Genomic DNA, 19,262 nt, shown 5'->3' with positions numbered 1-19,262 from the left:
CTGCCAGGTTGCGTGCTCGGATAAAGGGTCTGATATGGATTTTTAGGGGGACCTCCACGTCAATTTTTTTTTTAATTTGATGCGGGGTTCCCCTTAATATCCATATCAGACCTGAAGGGTCTGGTATGGATATTTAGGGGGACCCCCACATCAATTTTTTTTTTAATTTGACACAGGGTTCCCCTTAATATCCATGTCAGACCTGAAGGGCCTGGTAATTGAATTTAGGGGAACCCCCACGCTTTTTTTTTTTTTTTTATCAATGAATGAATGAATTGTCGGCTAATACAGAGAACACTCATTGAGTGTTCTCTGTATTACGGGACCCGACAATATAGCCGCAAGTGATTTTAAAAGACTTTAATCATTATTAAAATCACTGCTCCTGAAAAAACGACAGTTTTTAAAACTTTTTTTTGCATTGATCCATGTCCCCTGAGGCAGGACCCGGTCCCCAAACACTTTTTAGGACAGTAACTTGCATATTACCCTTTAAAATGAGCACTTTAGATTGTGAACATTCAAGTCCCATAGACTTTAATAGGGTTCTAAAGTTCACACGAAGTTTAGGTCTGTTCGCAGGTTCTGGTGCGAACCGAACAGGGGGGTGTTCGGCTCATCCCTAGTAGTTGGTAGTCTCTGGCCCTCAGGGAGAAAATATGTTGCTTCTTTCTTACTTACAATACCCTTTAGTTGGGTTTTAATTTTGTGAGCAGGATTCCCGCTGAGTTTTTTTTATAAATATCCTTATCTCCTATTAGCCTATTGAGCTCTTTGTCATAATCTTTTTTCTTTAGCACCACAGTCCCACCTCCCTTGTCAGCCATGCAAATGACTATATTTTTCTTTTTTTGAGATCCTCCATTTCTTTTTGGAGGTTCTCCCTGTTCTTTCTTGTTTTTGTTTTTATTAGTCTAATATCCTATTCCACCTTTACCTTAAATACCTCCAAAAACTGGTTGGAGGATTTCATGGGGTTAAAGGTAGAAGAATTCTTTAATCCACTATCCTGGTATTCATCAGGTTTCCTAGCCAAGGTGTCAGTATTAGGTTTCTCTGCATAGAATTTTTTTAAATTCCGCTTCCTAATGAACCTTTCGGTATCAATAATAAGTATCTAAACCTTTGTCTGGAGCATACTTGAGTCCAAGCTCCAAAACCCTCAACTCGTTCATAGTAAAGGTCCCCTCACTTAAATTAAAAATTCCTTTTCCTAATTGTCCCTCTTTTTTTTTGTTCTTTCTCCACCTCTGCATAGTCTAGCATAGATAGATGACAAAACTCAACCTGCATTTACTGCCAGATAATTATGGATAATTGTGTTTGTTTTGTTCTGAAATTAGAATGTTACCATGGTTCTAACAAAGTTTCTAATGCCATGCAGATTTTTCTGGTCTCAACATCTACCTTCTGAGAATCATGTTCTTTTTGTTTATATTCACACCCATATCGGAGGCATAGTGCTTTGTTCTACAAAAGGTTGTGATCAATTATTTTCATTAAGTGAAACAACCCTCGTAATTGTATAGGCTAGTTTAGTATATTATGTTACTATGGCATATTTGTATATCATATATTCCCTAGTTACCTGTTTTGGTCCCAGAATCTTTGTCATTTTATTAATATAATGCTGGTTGGTTGAGGTCTAGATAACTTTGTTTTAGTATTTAAAGTAAATCCGTACTCCTGCTGATCCAGTAGTTCTAATCATTGATTTGCAGATCCAGGACAAGTATACAGATCAAAAACTTCAGACTTCACTTGGGTATATTTGTTTTGGGCTAATGACTTTTTAAAAGGAGACATGGCAATGGCAGCTTCTATATTAATGTAGCACTACCCCCGGAGGAGCCACTTGAATTTTTGTTTGCCCGGGTCTCCCACTGTTTAATCTGCAGCCAGTCACCTACTTCTGCTTGTTGTCTCCAATATCCAGTCTAGGGGAGGTGTTTTTTTATTTTTTTATTTGGAGAACGTGGATAGGAGAAGGGATTTAGTAGGATACTCTAAATTAACTATTCACAAGCTATGACAGCTTTCTTAGTAGCATTGTGTAGCAGACTGTCAGTAGCACTATGCAGCAGGCTGAACAGAATAAAGCAAGTTCCTTTGTAGAAGGAAGAATTTAGTGGACCTTGCTTCTTCAAGACACCAGCCTGTGTCCCCTTTAGCTTACACCCAGCAACTGACTTTTAGAACCCAGAGGGGGATTTTAGCAGCACCAGTCTCTACGAACCCTTTAGGGGGTCTGTACTCACAAGGCCCTGGCTGCAGGTCGGTCATCTTCCTCTGTCATACCAGACAGGACTCGTGGACATCCTCCCTCAGTCAGCTTTTAGGAGAACTATGGGTTTTAGCTTCAGTGTTTCAGGCCCTCAGGTCGCCCATATAACAAAAAAAGGAGAAAAGGGAGCCCAAAAAAATGGTACATGGGTGTACCGACCGGTATTACATAGTTACATAGTAAGTGAGGTTGAAAAAAGACACAAGTCCATCAAATTCAACCTATGTGTGTGATTATATGTCAGTATTACATTGTATATCCCTGTATGTTGTGGTCATTCAGGTGCTTATCTAATAGTTTCTTGAAAGTTGTATCCCTATTTTGGGGTTACCAGTACCGTATTGGTATATTGAAATCATATCCCCTCTCAAGCATCTCTTCTCCAAAGAGAATAAGTTCAGTGCTCGCAACCTTTCCTTATAACTGATATCCTCCAGACCCTTTATTAGCTTTGTTGCCCTTCTTTGTATTCGCTCCATTTCCAGTTGGTGCCCAGAACTGGACAGCATACTCTAGGTGAGCCCGGACCGGAGTCTTATAGAGCGGGAGCATTATCGTTTTATCTCTGCAGTTGATCTCCTTTTTAATGCATGCCAATATTCTGCTTGCTTTGTAAGCAGCAGCTTGCCATTGCATGCCATTGCTGAGCCTATCATCTACCAGGACCCCCAGGTCCTTTTCCATCCTAGATTCCCCCAGAGGTTCTCCCCCCACAGCTTGCAGCTTCACAGCCAGGTGCCCATTGCACATGTGCGAGCAGCACTGCACATTGTGAATGGTTCTGCAGTCTTCTATGAGCTGTCACATATCCAAGAAGACTGCAGGGGGGAAGGGAGCTTCTGCTTCCGATTGCCTAGGCAGTTGGAGTGGAAGTGGGATCGGTTACCCGTTACCCACCCTCCCCTGCTCCTCCTTAAAAGTGAAATTTCTCTAGGAGGGGTGGGGAATGAGTCCTTTAAGCCAAATTTCCCCTTTTGGGTTGAGCTCTGCTTTAAGATTGATTAATGATAAGTTTTTGTAGCAATTGGGTTATGGTGTAGAAGGAAAAAAAACTTCTGAGGGCTTAGGACAACTTCACAGATATCCACATCTCCAACTATGATCAGGAATAGAGGGTGAATATGTGTGGACCTGGCCTGGGGTTCTATACCACATCATGATGGTTTTGCAATTGAAGTCTTGGATCTTAGAGCAGACCAACATTTTTAGAGCAATGTAATATATTTTTGAAGTTGTTTCAGAGAGAAGGTAATATTTAGGTCACGTTCAAAGACAGTAATGAAATGTGGTCGGTCTTCAGTGTCTGGCGTTGCTAAAGAAGAATAAATAAGAGAAAGGGAGTGCCTAAGATTTCCCCTCTCAGAACACAGATGCTCAAAACCCATACGTTTATGGCAAAATTCTGCTGGGGCAAGTTTATAAGAAGTGACACAATTAAAAAGCACGCCAAAAAGGGTTATGTGTCATTATGGGCTGTCTTAAATCTGCTTTATATAGTTTAGTTTTATATTTATGGAAATAAGCAAAAATCTATGATTTAGGAGATTTCCACGTATATACACAAATCACCCAATTGACTCAAATTTGTTTATCTGAGCTAAGTTGAGTCGAAGGAATACAATATTGTGCAAAAATATATATGTTTATTACTAAAATCAGTGCATAATAATATCAAAATATAACTGGTGATAAATACAAAATATGAATTCAAATATCAACAATATGGGTATCACAGATACCGTGTCTCCTCGTACTGTTAGACCTAAGCGCAGCGTTTTATACAGTAGACCACAATACTCTTCTCGTCCGCCTCACAGAAGTAGATCTCCATTGGTTCGCGTCCTTCCTAGGAAATCGGTCACAGACAGTGAAACTAGGAAAATTCCTCTCTGAATCCCAGGCAGTCACCTGCGGAGTCCCTCAAGGCTCTCCTTTGTCACCTGTTCTCTTCAACATTTACATCCGCCCACTCCTCCAAATCATCAGACGCTCAGACTTCTGCTTCCACTCTTACGCTGATGACACGCAACTTTATTTCCGGATCAATGGAAAAAAGATCACCGACAACAACTTGAAAACTGACTCAAATCAATAGAGGACTGGATGACCACTAACTCCCTCCAACTCAACCAATCAAAGACAAAGCTTCTTATCTTACATCCAAATCGTAATCCCGCAACCAAAACCTCCTGGTATCCACCCACCGTCTTTGGGCAGACTATCTCCCCAAAGACCAAGGCCAAGAGTCTCGGGGTTATTTTAGACACACAAATGTCCATGGATGCGCAAATAGGATCTGTAGTCAGTGGATCTCACCATCTGCTACGCATGCTTCGCAGACTCATCCCTTTTATCCCAAAGAATGACAAAGCAGTGGTAGTTGGAACAATCATTAATTCACGACTGGACTACACAAACTCGCTTTACATAGGATTACCACAATATCAACTTGCACGATTACAACTGATCCAAAACACGGCGGCAAGACTGATAACAGGAAAAAAAACCTGGGAATTCATCGCTCCTTCGCTGAGGAGCTTACATTGGCTAACGGTAAAAAATCGGATTACGTTCAAGACCCTTTGACTCACCCACAAATGCGCGCATAGAGAAGCTCCGCAATACCTAATGGAGAAAATAAATCATTACACACCAAACTGCAGTCTTCGATCAGCCAACAAAAACCTCCTCGTCGTGCCCAAAGCCCGGTATAAATCCAAGGGGGATCGGAGATTCGCTGTCCAAGGTCCTCGGCTATGGAATGCTCTACCAATCAACATCCATCTGGAAGAAATTCACCTGGCTTTTAGAAAAAAACTCAAGACCTTCCTCTTCTAGCTGATGATCAAAGCTCGCCACAGCGCCTTGAGGCAATTCAGTTCGCATTGTGCGCTATACAAATATTTCATTCATTCATTTATTCACAGATGATGAAGCAACAACCATAAACTCTCTAGTTTTAAAATGCCAATATCTTAAAACATGGCAAATCTTAGTAAATGGTTGATACCTCTCAAACAGATCTTCCAGCTCAAACTTTAAAAACACACAGACAAAAAGCACTTGGGGATTTAACCAAGAATTATTTTAAGGTAAAGATTGATCTCTCATGCATTTTCTATTAAAACATAACTCATAACTAAGCCATTCATTAAAACTGAAATTCGTTTTGTAATTCTCTAATTGAACCAGAACATTTTCAAATTGCAGACAGAAATATCTCAAATCAAATCAATACTACCAAGATTGAATGGCCCAATCAGATATATGCTCAAAAATCTATTGCATACAGAAAAAAGAGATCTATACTTTACCCAAAACTTCTGAGCTCCTTTGTCTGAGAGATGCCAGCTAGCTATGTATTCCAAGGACACCTTTTTACTTCAGAGAACCTTCTGTCCTCTTTTTCCTTCTTTTCTTTCTTGCTATGTGTATCACACTTTTATCCCACCCAAAAAGGGGGTGTTTATTTGTTTTACACGTAACTAATGATGTCAATTGACGTGTTATTTACCATGTAACCATGACAACGTGGTCTAGGAGGCCATTTTAGATTTTTAACATAATTATCAACAGGGTGCAGTGTTGTATAAAAAATGTTCTTAAAATGTTTCTTAACATGCCAAAAATCTCGTCAAATAGCATTTTGACTTAAGCTTTAAGGAACACAAACTATGATAAGATGTCATTTATATGTCATGCTTCTCCAGAAATATGTCTGCTCATGGCATATATGGCCTTAGTGAGTCTAAGCAAAGCAATTAACTTTCCCTCTACATACCTTGAAAATTTGATAATTTGTGACTGGATATATCTTAGCCATAAACGTAATTTCATACGTATAATTCCTACTCAGTTAAACTAATTTGAAGTATTACAGACAGGCTATCCTTATGTTACTATATACTGTATATATATATATATATATATATATATATATATATATATATATATTATACTAATACATTTTTATGAATATATATACTATCAATATATCATGAATATCTAAAATAAAATATCATAAAAATACATAAGCCAAAAATATATGTAACATGATTCACTCAAGTAGCATATGATCTCTCCAATATAATGTAATTCAAATATAATAGGAATTATTGCTAAGACAATTTTTGAATAAGCCTTATTTTCTCATTCCTGAGAAGTAAAAATATATGCGTGTCTGATCATTGTTCACTTGAAACCTGAGACATTTGTCTCCATATAGGACACCCACTAGCCTTGGTCTTATTTCATCTGGCTGTCAGGAATATATAACTTACAATCTGAGAGAAAGATAAGACTCTTAAAGTCTTCTTGTAAGATACCCTGGTTTCAAAGATATTGCACTTAAGTTAACCTTTTACATTTTTTTTTTTTTAAACAAGATGGTTCCTAAGCTGCTTATGTAACCACATGTAAAAATAATGTGTTTAGATCATTAGAAATGTATTATTTTAGTTCCTTTTTCTTTAATACTTTTGACAGTGGTAAGTGCCTGCCTCCTTAAGTTTCATAAGTGGGGGATCAGAGAGGCCTGGAGAGAAGGCAATGTTTCCCAAAATAGGGAGAAGGGGAGATAGATATGGGTCAAGGTTATACTTATTGAAGGCTTTACTGCTTGCCATCAAGAGAGTAAAAATGAGCAGGTGGAATTTCAGTTCCATTGGAAAAGATTGTTGGCACCAAGGTAGGCTTTTAACCACTTCGCATCCAGGCCAATTCTGACATTTCTCTCCTACATGTAAAATTAATATTTTTTTTGCTAGAAAATTACATAAAACCCCCAAACATTATATATTTTTTTTTTAGCAAAGACCGTAGAGAATACAATGGTGTTTGTTTTTTTATCTTGCACGGTATTTGCGCAGCAATTTTTCAAATACTTTTTTTCAGAAAAAAAAACTGTTTCATGCATTTAAAAAAAAAAAACAGTAACGTTAGCCCAATTTTTTTGCATAATGTGAAAGATGAAGATACGCGGAGTAAATAGATAGCCAACACATCACGCTTAAAAATTGCACACGCTCGTGGAATGGCGCCAAACTTTGGTATTTAAAAATCACCATATGTGACGCTTTAAATTTTTTTACTGGCTACATGTTTTGAGTTACAGAGAAGGTCTAGGGCTAGAATTATTGCTCTCGCTCTAACGTTCGCAGCAATACCTTACATGTGTGGTTTGAACACCGTTTTCATATGTGGGCGGGACTTATGTATGCGTTCGCTTCTGCGTACGAGCTCACGGGGACAGGGGCGCTTTACATTTTTAAATTTTTTTTTTTATTGTTAATTTTACTTTTATTTTTTTAGTTTGACACTTTGAAAAAAAAAATGATTACTTTTATTCATATTACAAAGAATGTAAACATCCCTTGTAATAGGAATATGGCATGATCGGACCTATTTACAGTGAGATATGGGGTCAATAAGACCCCACATCTCACCTCTAGGCTGGGAAGCCTAAAATTAAAAAAAAAAAAAACGATCATGGCTTCCCAGCCAAGGCAGCACCGTTATTTTGAATGCAGAGGCCAGGCATGACGTCATAACTTCACACCCAGCCTTCGAACGATCATAGAGACTCCGGGGACCATCTGGTCTGCCAGAAATCTCTATGATACCATACGGGGCCGACCGATCCTGTGACCGACTCCCCTCCCTCCGCCCATAAGAACAATCAAGCGGCGGAACAGCCGCTATGATCGTTCTTATGGTGCAGGGAATCGCTGAAAATGCCGATATCTGAATGATGTCTGTAGCCTCAGGCATCATTCAGATATAACACCACAAAGCCCGCAATGTCATATGATGTACCTTGGGCGCCAAGTGATTAAAAGGGATTTTGGATTGTGCCTGCTCAAGGTGTACCTAGTCCTATATTGGGTTTATGTCTCTTCCAAGCTATTAAATCGACTAAGTGGCACGCCATATAGTAAAGAGTTAAATCAGCCATCACACAGCCTTCATGGGATTTGGGTGTTTAAGTACTCATAAGTTTAACCTAGGGTGTTTATTAGCCCAGGCAAATATGAAAAAGGTCTGAAAGTGGTCTGGAAAAGGGAGTGTGAAATATGAATGGGGCAAGCATTAAATAAATATAAGAATTTTGGTAAAACTGACTTTTTTTAAATATTGCAGAATATCAGCCGAACTAGGAATATAATCTTGTATTTAATTTATGGAGTACAGCTTGAATTTTCTTTATTAGACGGTTGAAATCCGGCATGTAGGTGTCTCAAATGTTACGTGGAAAGAATGTTCCTAAATATTTAATTACAGAAGGGCTCCATTTTAATTAGAAGTTGGTCTGTAGTTGTAATCTAGAAAGGGTGGCTGGGGGAATAGCGCTATTTAAAGCTTCAGATTTTTGGAAATTGATTTTTAAGTTTGACAATGCTCCATATTTGTGAAATTCTTGAAAAAGGTTTGGTAGAGAGTTGTCTGGGTTTGTCAGGGGCAGGGCATATCATCATCATATCATCTTTATATGCTGCAATTCCCTATTCTCGTTTGGATGCCTTTGATGTTGGGGTTATTTCAGGGTTGGTGGGGTTGGGGTTAACAGGACACAGAAATGGCCCTAGAGATAGAAGAGTTTTGGAGAGTGGATGGTCTTGACGTGTACCTTTAATCTGATAGGGATCAGATGTATCCGAATCTCCAAAATGCAAAAAATGTATCCAAATATTTATTTCAATACGAAATGAACCACACATGTCTAGTTTGTTCAGAACGTAGACCAGTCAGTAACTGTGCACTACAAAGCTTTGTACTAGGTCCTGTTCTATTTAAAGTGGAAGTAAACCCATGGATTTAAACAGTTAAAAAAAAGGCATGCCGGGAATGCTAACTGCACATTGGCTGTGCTCTCAACCAAACTATCAAACCATCCAATGGCTGGTGTCATAACGAATCACATGTGCAGCACCATAGCAGTTGAAGATTAAACAGAGGCAAAGATGGCAGCTTCCTTGGCTGAAAACGATAGGGGAGTTTACTTCCATTTTAATGTATATGTGAGAGCTATAACTAAAGGTTTGTTGGGTAAGGTATGTATTTTTTATGACATCACAAAGGTGTGCAATGGGGTTGGTATCCCTGGAGGTGTCTGTAACATGGAACATGATTTAGCATTGCTGGAAGATTGATCAAAACAGTGCAAACTGCAGTTCAGTGTGTCTAAATGTAAAATAATGCATCTAGGGAAAATGAATCCCTTGAGAGATTACAACACGGGGTACAGTGTTGTCCAGCACTACAAAGGAAAAAGATTTGGGAGTACTTATCTCAGATAATTGCAAAACGAACAAACAGTGTAGCCAGATGGTGGTAAAAGTGAAATCAATTTTAGGATGCATCACTGGAGGGTTCACCAGCAGGAGGACGAAAGGCCTGATTCCGCTATATAGATCTTTGGTGAGACCTCATTTAGATTACTGTCTCCAGTTCTGCCGACCTCACATTATTGAAACCTTTACATACATTAAGGGGGTCAATAGGGTTCAGGAGGGCAGTATTTTTAATATGAAGCCAAAATCAAGAACACAGAGACATGACCTCAAACTAGCAGGAGGAAAGTTCAAAACAAATCTTAGAAAATATTATTTGACCAAAAGGGTAATGCTTGGAACAGCAGAGGTAGTGAGTTGTCAACAGTAAGTGGATTCAAACATGCTAGGGGCAAACCTAGATCTATGCTCAGACCAAAAAAAATGAACAAAAAAACAAAAACAAATAAAATATAAAAATGTAATTAAACTAAATGCACATTTAAAAAAAGGCAGATTCGATGGACCACTTGGTCTTGCTCTTTTTCCTATTCACAATGTGAAATCTTGTATGATTGTCTCTTCTTCCCTCCATTATCTGGCCCTATGCCTCCTATTTTCCCTCTCCCTTGACCTCCATTATCTATCGCACTGCCATTATTCTATTTCACACTAAGTTTTGCTACCTACCCCTTTTCCTTCATTAGGTTCTTTTGCCATTTCAGGGGATTTAAAAAGGTAGTAAAGTCCATATTTTGATTTTTACCTACAGGTATGCTTATAATAAAGCTAACCTGTAGGTAAAATGAATATCTCCTAAACATGCACAATTTAGGAGATATTCCAGTAAACAGCAGCGGGTAACATCACCAGTGCATGCGCTCTCAAGGAATCGCATTCCTGTGCCGTTCCTTCAGAGCTTAGTGCCATGGCCATGACTCAGCTACTCAAGCAGCTGCAGCCCACTTTTCCAGAAGGAAGACAGGGTGAAGATGAAAGCCTATGCAGCGATGCCTGCATGCCGTCTGAGGGTTTCCTTTCAAGGTAAGGCTTCATGTACACTGACATTTTCACAACCTATCCTGAACAATATAACTTGGCAGATAGTAACCAACGTTTAAAACGTCCATTTTGCCCCATTTACATGCTGTGTCTAGCGGCATTTTGTCACGTTTGTGTTTAGAACCATTTTTTTTTTTTTTTTTAATAACCAAAAATGAAAAACGCCTGTAAACGAAATGCAGCTAAATGTGAGTTACTGCGTTTACATGCTTTTAGAAGCTGTTACAAGCATTTGGCGTTTCAAATGCCTCTGAACATCTGCTTCTAAACTCAAATGCCTAGAAATGACTAGAAACGACCCTGTGTACATATACTGATACGATAACATAGATGAGAGTTCAGGGGCAACTGATAAAAAGGTCCAACAGCTCCTAAATGTCCGTTTAGCAGCAGCAGCAGTGTACATGAGGCCTAAGCCCTTGTACACACGGTCGGACATTCCAACAACAAAATTCGTCAGACAGATTTTGTCCGACACTTGTGTTGCATACACACGGTCGGACAAAGTTGTCGGAAAATCTGATCGTATGTAACGTGATGACATTATTTTGTTACGACGGGACTACGTTCAGGCTAGTAGCCAATAGCTTTGGTCTAGGAATTTGATCTGAGCATGTGTGGCACTTTGTCCAATCGGAATTCTCTACACACAATCGGACAAAGTCCGATTGGATCATGTTGTCAGAAAGTTTTATAGCCCAGCTCTAAAACTTTGTCCGTCGGCTATTCCGACGGAAACAGTCCGATGGAGCCCACACACAGTCGGATTATCAGACAACACGGTCCGATCAGACATTTTCCGTTGGAATGTCCGACCGTGTGTACAAGGGCTAAGTCTTTCATAATGTGCTGTTATGCAGTGCATACTAGCACAATATGATATTGCCTTGCAGGAGGAAGTATTTTTGTTTTATTATTTTTAAGAGATTACTACTGCTTTAAGTAACTTCACTGTATAAGACTTTCCTAATCCTTATGTTTATTATTATCATTGATACAACAATCGTTAACCAGGAATAATAATTCAGTCTTAAAAATGTAGGAAATGCTTGCTATGGCATACATTTTCCAACTTGTTGAAAAGTCTGGCCAATTGCACCCAGATTTATTTGCTTCAGGTAGGAAAACGGGCAAATCAATCATACTGTGTTCAAAGAGTGAGAATATTTGGATGTCCCAGCATCTATTGCACTCAGTAAGACGCCTGTAACACGGGTCATTTTATTGAAACGCAGAACTTTATTTGTCCATAAGATGGTGTGACCAATTAAATTTGCCTAACTGTGACTGGATTACAGTTGCCAGAAGCAGTCTGGGAGATGTAGTCCTGTAGAGGCATCCTAACTACAGCCGTTCATGATCTGAAACTACATGGTCTGCAACTACAAGGCCCATAGGCACCTAGACCATATAAAAGTAAAAGCCCAGGAAGGAACCGGACACCTGAATGAGGAGATTGATCTGAAAGCAGACTTCTGCAATCTTGAATCGCTTGCCAAGTCACCATGGCATTTCTTGCTGGGTGCTGTGCCACTGCTTGAAGGGGCCCCGCTATACAGACCACTTGATACCATTGTAGGACTACCACAGAGGAATCCAGTGAGAGGGTCTCTGACCCATATTACATCTGTAACTAACCCTTCCTTTAGGCTAGACTAGATAAAGAGTCACTTCTTCTCCACTGAAACCTGTATATGTCATATAATATATCTCACTTACTACTGTATCAATAAGTAAGCATAATTTTTCTAAGTCAAATACAGAGCCTATAGCCATTAGTATCCCTGAACGTTGACTTTGCTTTGCTTTTCATCGAATCCCCCACCCTTGCTACATATTATCCTAGACCTCATACTCAACCGCCCTTTGAACTTGTCTCACCTTCTTCTTTGCTGAATTAAGGAGTCTACATACCTACCGAGCCTAAATTTACAATAGACTGCTGTGGAATGCCCTCCAACCCCCCTTCCCCCAAATCATCTGTAAATTTCTGCACATCAAGGTCTTAAAGGGCTCCAACATTGCCGGCAGAAGCTCACTATAAAGATTGCCAAAGTTATTATGCTTCTGAGGGCAGAACTGGGTTGCTGTTATTGAATTTAGATTTCAAGGCCTAAGCTTAGCCCCCCCCTTGTCTAAAAGCCTTCAAGTGACTTAGCTTGTAACATCTCTTTATAACTCTTGTTCACTTAAGATATATTCTCTCATTTGTAGAGATATTATTTACGCTCCTAGTACTGCAGTACATGATGGGTTTGACCTTACTGATACCTCTGTTGAATGCATTGTATTTGTTTTTGTTGTGTTTATGTGCTTTGACATTGATGTACCAACCTGCTCTGTCATATATGTAATTTTTAATCTGATAATACAGTCTGTTTATCTTTTTTAAGGGGTGGTGTGTGCAATCTCTGTCTGTCTGCTGGGAGTTTCCAGACAAGGTATTTTATGGTGTCAGTGGGGTAAGGCCTCACTTAGAGCTAGAGAGGGCAGAGGACCCAAGATTTCTAGTGGCTCCTGTGGGGGGTAGAGCTACACACCTTTAATTTTTAAGGCAATGTTTCAATTGATCTTTGCCAGTCTGAAATGGAAATTCATACTTTTTGACTCCTGATTATAGATAGAGACATTTTCATGGTAAGAAAAATGGTAAGTAGAAATATTTAGCTTCTGTAAATAGGAAGAGCAAAATCATTCCTATACATTATAGACTTAAAGCCTAACTGTGGGCAAAAAAAAAATAGTTTTACCTTGCAGTGTGGCTGTGCCCACATTGCACGGATCAGCTGCTCGTTTTGTCTAGAGGGAAGGAAAAAGCTTATACTCACCCGATCTTTCATTCCACTGGAAAACAGCTCTTCTCCACAATGGTTCCTGGTCTATAGAGCCTGGTGTGGGCTTGATATTAGGATAGGAACAGTCCACAGTCCAAGCCCGCTGGGTATCTGTCTGAGAGGATTGTGCTGGGAGGGTTGGAGGTTTCGGTAAGTATATCTCCTTTCTGAAAGATCCTCTTTACAGTGAGATATGGGGCAATAAGACCCCACATCTCACCTCTAGGCAGGGAAACCTGAAATAAAAAAATGTAAAAAATGATCTCAGCTTTCCAGCCGCGACGGCACCATTTGTTTGAATGCAGAGGCCAGGCGTGATGTCATAACATAGGGGTGAATCGGTAGAAGCATCGGAGGGCAGCGGAGGGGGAGGCCTGTAGCTGCAGGCATAATTCAGATATCACCGCTCAAAGTCCAGGACGTCATATGACGGCCGGCAAGCGGGAAGCGGTTAAAGGGTTGATTCACCTTCACAGAAAAATTTAATCTCATCTGTCCCAGAAGCACTGCATGGAGAAGAGGGAGAATAGCAGGGATTTAAAATCACTGGACTGCTGGACCAGCTTCGGGGGTGCTGAAAACTCAGTAAAATACAGATAGAGTTAAACATTATATTTTTTGTAAAAAGTGAATGTAAACTTTTAACCGTTTGCCACCCGTCATATGAAGGCCAGGCAGTGCGGCTCTTGTTTTGAGCAGGCATCATATGATGTCCGTCCATTTGAACAGGGCATGCATGCGATTGCGTAGCTTTGGTGGCGGCATGTCACGGAGACACCGCTCACCACCGAGGGGGTTGGACAACCATTGGGCATGGCTGTTTACCATGTGATCCGCCATGATGAAGTAACAGGTGATCACAGATGGTACCGCCCCACTTTGCACGGCGCATGCACATCAGTGACGGCATGTTCTCAGGAACACTGCTCATCACTGACGCTGGTAAACAGCCATTGGCCAGCGGCTGTTTACCATGTGATCAGCTGTAATCCTTTTGATCACTAAATGTAAACATAGAGCGGTAACAAGATGGTACCGGGTTCTCCTCCTCACACAACGATCATGTGTGAGAAGGAGATTGCGGTAACATCTCGTTACAGTGTACGCCAACACACACTGATTGCCCCCCCAATAAAGAGGACCTGTCACCAGCCAAAAAAGCCTATCAGAGTACCCTGGTACCTGTCTGTAGCTTATCAAGTTACCTGAGTACCTGTCTCCAGCCCATCAGAGTACCCGAGTACCTATCTGCAGCCCATGTCTCATAGAATATATATACGTTGGGGTATTTGCTTTCCAAAATTGGGTCATTTTGTGGGTAATTCCATTGTCCTGATGCTCCAGGACCTTCAAAAGTGTGATAGGTAGGAATGAAATGAGATGGGTAATTTATGCTCCAAGAACGTCTGAAGGTACTACTTCAATGTTGGGCCTCTGTATATGGCCAGGCTGCATACAAGTCTCACGCATATTCTATCGCCATACTCAGGAAGAGTAACAGAATGTATCTTGGGGTGTAATTTTTGCTATATACATGCTATGTGTTAGAAATATCTTATAAATTGACAACTTTGTTTAAGAGAAATGGTTTTCATTTTTTTTAAACAATTTTCAAAAACTTCTGGAAAAAAATGAATCATTCAAAAGACTCATTATGCCTCATAGATTATACGTTGGGGTGTTTGCTTTCCAAAATGGGGTAATTTTGTGGACAATTCCATTGTCCTGGTGCTCCAGGGCCTTCAAAAGTGTAATAGGTGGTTGAAAAATTAGTAATTTATGCTCGTAGAACACCTGAAGGTGCTACTTCAATGTTCAGCCTTTCTATGTGGCCAGGCTGTGTAAAAGTCTCACACATGTGGTATTACCATATTTGGGAAGAGTAGCAGAATGTATTTTGAGTGTAATTTGTTGTTGTATACATTTATATTGTATATATTTTTTTTATATTTATTGTATATGTGTTGTAAAAAATAAAAAAAATAAAATAAAAAATAAAATCTTAAATTTGCAAAGAATTTTGGGGAAAAAAAACTAAAAAAAAACTCACCATGCTTCTTTTTTTTCCCCCTTTTTTTTATTAATGTATTTTACGCAATTTACAAAACAATCCTTACTTTCAATCATTTAAGTTTTAAAATGAGGAAACAATAAGGGGGAGTAACAATATAACAATACCATATAATTAAAAAAAATAAAAAAAGAAGGAAGAAAACTATATGGCTTCAGGTATCCCTATGACTCATTCTTTACCCTCTATCCTTTCTATTCCAATAGTCCCTCATCTCACACACTTCCATACTCCCAAGCACCCACTCCTTTTCACTCTACATCACTCTCAATTACAGTAATTTCTTATTTCACTCCATTTAATTTAACAACCCTTTCACTTTTATGCATTGATATTTCCCTTATTCTTTTTCTCGCTCCACCATTTCCAGATCTTATCAAATTTCTTAAAGGCTCCTTGTCTAATATATGATGTCCTTTCTTTAAGAATCACCACATTCATATTTTGTTCTCATTCCCTACTGGATGGGGGGGGGGGGGGAAGATTGCCACTTCTGGGCTATAAGTTTCCTAGCCTGGAAGAGGCATCTCAATATTGCTAGACTGATGTCTTTTGGCTTACCCTCTACCTCTATCCCCCCCAATATACATAACATGGGGTCCATAACAATGGATACCTCAAACACCTGGGTTGTTGTGTTCACCACCTCCTTCCAGTACCGGAACAGCTTAGGACATCTCCAAAACATGTGGATTAAGTCTCCCTCTATCTTACCACATCTCGGACATTTAGCATCATGTCTTCTAATGAACATAAACAGTTTTTGCGGAGTATAATATACTCTATATAATAAGAATAAGTGTGACATCCTCTGGGGCGGGGAGAGAGAAACCCACGTCGCCAATTCGAGAATCATTTCCCATTGGGGTTCTGATATATTTCCCACATCCCTTTCCCATTTCTGCCTATGCAATCGTTCATTATTTTTACCCGACTCCCTTTATGTAAACTTGGGTACATTTTGTAAATTAGGCCTTTACTTGGCTCTAAAAATTTGTTGTAGTACCGGTATAGTTCACCATTCTATTATCCTCCCTCTAAACTGCTCTGTCATTGCATGTCTTACTTGTAGGTGCCTAAATAAGGATCGCTTCGAAAATTGCGTGATCTTCCCTGAGTTCATGGAAAGATATAAGCTTTCCATTTTGGAAAAGCTGATGAATGTACTTTATACTCTGTCTTTCCCATTCCCTAATTGGCCCCATTTTCTGCAACTCTGCCAACTTATTATTTTCCCATAAGGGGGAATATTCTGTGAATCCTCTATAGTCCAAAGTTCCCTTTGCCACTTCCCAAACTCTTGTCATTAAATCAAGGTGTGTGGCCCCCTATTTCTTTGCTGTTGACAAAACTGCTGCTTTTTTCCCTGGATCCCCAAGGCCTCTACTGAGATACTGGTGTTATGCTGCACCATTCTCTTCTGGTCAACAGGGGGAGAGCTAAAGCCAATCAAGCCCATAGACTTTTGTGCAGAGCGCTGAGCATCATGGAAGTTGTAGTGTGAGATGGCAGCCATATAATGGGATAAATGGACTACTTATACTACAGATCCCAATATGCATTGTGCAGTAGAAGAAGCGGAGAGATAATTTTTATTAAACAGCCCATGATATTCTTCCTCTTGGCATGAGGGAGTTAGAGAGAGTGCACCTCTGTCTAGGTATTCGTCTGCCAGCAGGAGGCCATACCAGCAGAGATCCAAGCTTGAGACTTTGAAAGAGGACACCTGGGAGCAGCAACATCACCCACATAACAGTACCTGCATAGCTGCCAGAGGGAGACTGGAGCATCCACTCTCTCTCTACTTACCCATGCTGATCAACCAGAGGCTTTTGGGACCCCCCTACTACAGCGAGAGATAACAGCAGCATCCCAGGGACTGGTGAAAGGGCTTTGTAAAGTACTTTTTCCTGTTATGTATGGTTATATTGTTCATGATATATAGAATATGACGTGTTTAGAATGAAAACAGGATACTGTAGCATTATGTTAAATACTGTATATAAGACTGAAAAATATGGAATGAAAACTAAGTAAAAACATTCAACATACTTTTGAGTGTGAGTGTTTTGCTTCCAGAGCTGCTCTGAGATGTGGGACGTGTGTAACGGAATAGTATACCGCCAAACAGGGCTGGTACTAGGGGTGGGCGGGATGGGCAGCTGCCCTGGGCGGAATGATTTAGTTGGAGGAGGAGGGTGCAGTCTGCCAGGTGTAACCATGCCTGGAATGTTCTGCCAAATGCCGAATCTAACAGAGTAGGCAGAGATCGTAGCACTATACCCCAGCCCCCTGCCTGCGCAGTGCACTGTACAAGTCCCTGGGCGACAGTAGAGTGGAGTGGGTGGGGCGCATGAGGTTGGGAAAGCATATTAATGATTTCCTATGATTCCAGATACATACAGCTTTCCTGTTCCTCTGCTTGCCTGGACAGTGGCTTCTCCTTCCCCCTCTCCATTTATTTCTATCACTTCTGCTTTGCAGAGTGTCCCGGTGTCTGTGTGACATCACCAGCTCCGCCCCCTAGCCTCCTGTTTTTTTTTCTCCCTGCTCTGGACAATGTGGAGGTGACTCCTCCTCTGTGTTGTGACCCCTCCCCTCCTGTATCCTTTCCCTCTGGTCCCCTCCTCTCCAGTCCTATAAGTGAGTGGTGTCTCTCTCCTATGTCTCTGTGCTGCTGAGGCTGTCCCTACTCAGCTAACAGGTAATCTTCTCTCAGGCATGATATCACAGTTCTAGCTGCCAATACAACAGTTCTTTCTGATTCTGTTTTTATTAAAGCGGGGTTCCACCCTAAAGTGGAACTTCCGCTCATCGGAACCCCCCCCCCTCCGGTGTCACAGTTGACACTTTTTGGGGGGAGGGGGGTGTAGATACCTGTCTAAGACAGGTATTTGCACCCACTTCTGGTCATAGAGTCCCATGGGAGTCTATGCCTCTTCCTGTCCTGGCGCGCTGTCTGCTGGGACACACACGGGTCCCAGAGACAGCGCAGACCATTCCTATTGTGCTGCGTGATTCACGCATGCGCAGTAGGGAACCGGGAAGTGAAGCCGCAACACTTCACTTCCTGATTCCCTCACCTAGAATGGCGGTGGCAGCAGCCGAGATCCGAGCAATCGATCGGCCTTGGCTGCCGACATCGATAGATACAGGGACAGGTGAGTGTCTATTTATTAAAAGTCAGCAGCTGCAGTATTTGTAGCTGCTGGCTTTTAATGTTTTTTTTTTTACAGTGAAATCCCTCTTTAAGGACCTTTTAAGATGAGGTGCAGACATGTGGCTCTCATGCAGGGCTGCCATTTATCAGCATGGGGATGCATGAGCATTGTGTGCATCCCTGTGCCAGCACCCATTCATTTCTATTGGAACATGAGGTTGCATGCACACAGCCTCTGTATTCTAATATGACATGCAGGTTTGGGTCCCGATAGAAATGAATAGAACACTGGCAGAGGGATGAACACAATGCACAAGAGAGCCCTGCACAGGACACACATGTCTGAATGGACCTAAACAACTCATGTACATGGAGGCTTAGTGATTTCCCCAGCTCCCCAGGCATCAGAAACAGACAGGGGTTTTACACAGGAGCTACTAACTCTGGACATGGATGGAAATTCAGCTGGTTCACCAAATACTGGATGAGCTTCAATCCATCTATGGCCATTCCTGCTAAAGAGAAGGTGATCTAATATGATCACCTTCTCTCAAACCAGCTTTTTGGAAAATTTTCCTTTGAT

Source organism: Lithobates pipiens, unplaced genomic scaffold (assembly GCF_037356315.1).
Source record: "Lithobates pipiens isolate NorthernLeopardFrog02 unplaced genomic scaffold, aLitPip1_a1.2 Scaffold_27, whole genome shotgun sequence".
Lineage (NCBI taxonomy): Eukaryota > Metazoa > Chordata > Amphibia > Anura > Ranidae > Lithobates > Lithobates pipiens.
This window is presented reverse-complemented; position numbering follows the sequence as displayed.